We start from the raw sequence: 2,975 nt of genomic DNA, 5'->3' as shown, positions 1-2,975 counted from the left end.
GTATACAATATAAAATATTTTATTAAATAAATCAAAAATTGTGTCCTTGTATAGTCTCAATACTTTTTATTTCATCAACAGTCCAACATTTCGGCCATTTCGGCCATCTTCAAGGACAATCTAAATATTGATATATGTTGGGGGATAGAATATATCAACACAAAAATGATACAAGAAATAAAGAAAAGGACCCCAATAAAACAGCATTAGTTCAGCATAATTTTAAAAATCATTATTAAAAATCAACATAATTTTGATTTTGATAAAACCATAATTTTACATAAAGAAAACAATATGTTAAAAAGAAAAATACTTGAGTCAATTTATATCATCAGAGAACATCAATTACACAGTTAATTTTAAAAGAGATACTAGGGATTTAAACCAACATTATGCAGGGATTTTAAGCAAAACAAATTTATAAAAATATTAGAGAAATTTGTTACTATTTACAATTAATTTTAATATGAATTTTGAGAATTATAATAAATACCAATTGAGACAAAAATGCAATTTAAATTAAATTTAAAACAAGGCTGACCTGAGTGAGTGGGAGGTTATAAATAGTTTGTTTATATGGTAGTGATATTGTAGATAATCTGATAATTAAAAGTTTTAAATATTTATGAATTTTTAAAGAATAGGTAACTAAACATAAGCTTATTAATAATAAATATGACTCTATAATAATTGACTTTTTCATAGGATGTGTTTGACTTATAATTAATGCCCTGGGCAGAATAGCCTGCAAATTTTAAATTTTGATGTGAGGTGAGAATTTGTATTGAAGGTATGTTATATTATTAGTGATAATGGTGTTGTTATAAGTGTTACAAATGAATATATAATATAAGCTGTTAAATATTTAGATTGTCCTTGAGGATGGCCGAAATGGCCGAAACGTTGGACTATTGATGAAATAAAAAGTGTTGAGACTATACAAGGATACAATTTTTGATTTATTTAATAAATAATTACCTGTCTCAAGAAATTGAAAAAATATTTTAATTAAGAACCAAATATAGAATTGAGATTTGCTTGACTAACGGCACACACAAAAAAAGGTTTTGGTTTTAATTTGAAATGGACGTGTTCCAAAGATATTACCGTAGACAGAGGTTTCTTCCTTTTCTTTGGTCTCTGTATAGACAGTTCCAAAGATAGGTAGTTTTGTTAAATATTACAACAGTCTACGGTAGAATTAATAAAATGCGACAAAATGAAATAATTTTTTTTTTTTTTGTGAGATGTGCCTCTATTCAAGCAAAGCTCTGATATATCAAAATGACAGCGTGGTTAATGAAAAAATACTAAAATTAGAAAACTAAATTTTAAAGATAAAAGAATTATAAAGCATAAAAATAATTAAAAAATTTATAGAAATAATTTTAAACAAACATAAAAACTAATCAAATCAAGAAACGTATATGTAATATAAATATAAACTTTTAAAACACCTAGTAATTTTAGAAACATAAATGATTAGTTTTAAATATTTGCATTACAGAAAAACTTGTTACATATGAATCAAAAAAGCAACTTAAAGTTTTATTTTTTGTTTAAAAGTATATGATAAGTTGACAAATATATCATAATCAACAATTTTAATCCCGCTAAATATTAAATTTAGTATTTCGTATTTCAATGTAAGACAAATAAAGTTGATTTAACTAACACTGAGGTAGGAATAAGGAAGGAGTGATGAAATTAAATTTTAAAAAAAATTTCTCGATTATTTAATTTGTTTACAAAATATTTTAACTTTTTGTTTTCTTTTTAAGGGAAAAACTATCACAACTTCTTATCTCATTATTTACTTTGGGTAACGTTTGAACACCCGATTGTCAGGAATGAAAGAGGAAGTAAGGTTATAAACTAGTGGGTTTGGATGGTTAGGGAGTTTATAATGGAATAAATGATATCTTATTGGGGCTAGATCGGTTAAATATGGAACGTTAAGGTCTTATGACAAATGGATGATTTTATTTGCGACAAAGTAAGGAGCATAGAGGATTTTATGAAGGATTATCGATGGTAAGGGTTGAATACGAGAGGAATTCGAAGGTTTAGTGGAGCCCCAAAGCTCAACGCCGTATGTCCAGATAAGCCTTATAACAGTCATGCAGATCAGTCTTTTGTAATGGATTGGAAGTTTGGACCGTTTGTCTAGTAAGTGCTGTAATAGTCGGAATCGACAAGCAGTTTGCTGGCTTTTCAGTCTTGTGTGAGGATTCCATGTCAGTCTTTTGTTCAGATTTAGTCCTAAGTAACGGATCTGTTCAACAGGGGTAAAATCATTTTTAAATTTATATTATTCACTATTGTATTATATTTTGATAACAACAATAAATTGAGAAAATGGCAATGATTTTTACATTTTTATGTATAATGTGAAAACCTTAATTATTGTTGTTTCACATCTGCTGCTGATTTGCCTTGATTTCTAAAATCTGTCATTTTTTTTATTTTGTAAATAATTTTTAACTATAATATTAAACAAAAAGCATTATTTACATTTTTTTCTAAATTCATTTTTGAGTCTTTTAACTTTTGAATTCACAAACGTTGGAACATTTTGACCTGAGTGTTGCGTTAGGGCTCATAAAAATTTTGTAAGTACTTTTCTCTTTTTAAAGGTATAGAAAAATTTTTGGACAATTGGTAATATCGAATGTTACAACTTTTGATGTGAATAAAGTCAATATTGGGCTGAGGTATTGGATGCAAGAATTATAACCTGTTCGAGAACCCGACATTTCTTTGGGCGGGCCTGCGTGTGAGAGAATAAGACAATGCATTCTGAGTTGATGAAGGCTTGTAAGTCAGTTGCTTAACAAAGGACAGCAAAGAAAAAAAAAAAGATTCGATGAATGGCAAACGATTGTTAGAACTTTGAACCACGTGTGATTCTCTGTAGCACGACCACTTAGCATTTTATTAATTGCTTTACAAAAAGAAATTTCAATTGTAGTGTT

Source organism: Halyomorpha halys, unplaced genomic scaffold (assembly GCF_000696795.3).
Source record: "Halyomorpha halys isolate HHAL.00 unplaced genomic scaffold, Hhal_1.1 Scaffold909.1, whole genome shotgun sequence".
Lineage (NCBI taxonomy): Eukaryota > Metazoa > Arthropoda > Insecta > Hemiptera > Pentatomidae > Halyomorpha > Halyomorpha halys.
The sequence above is the reverse complement of the archived record's forward strand: the minus strand, read 5'-3'. Positions refer to the sequence as shown.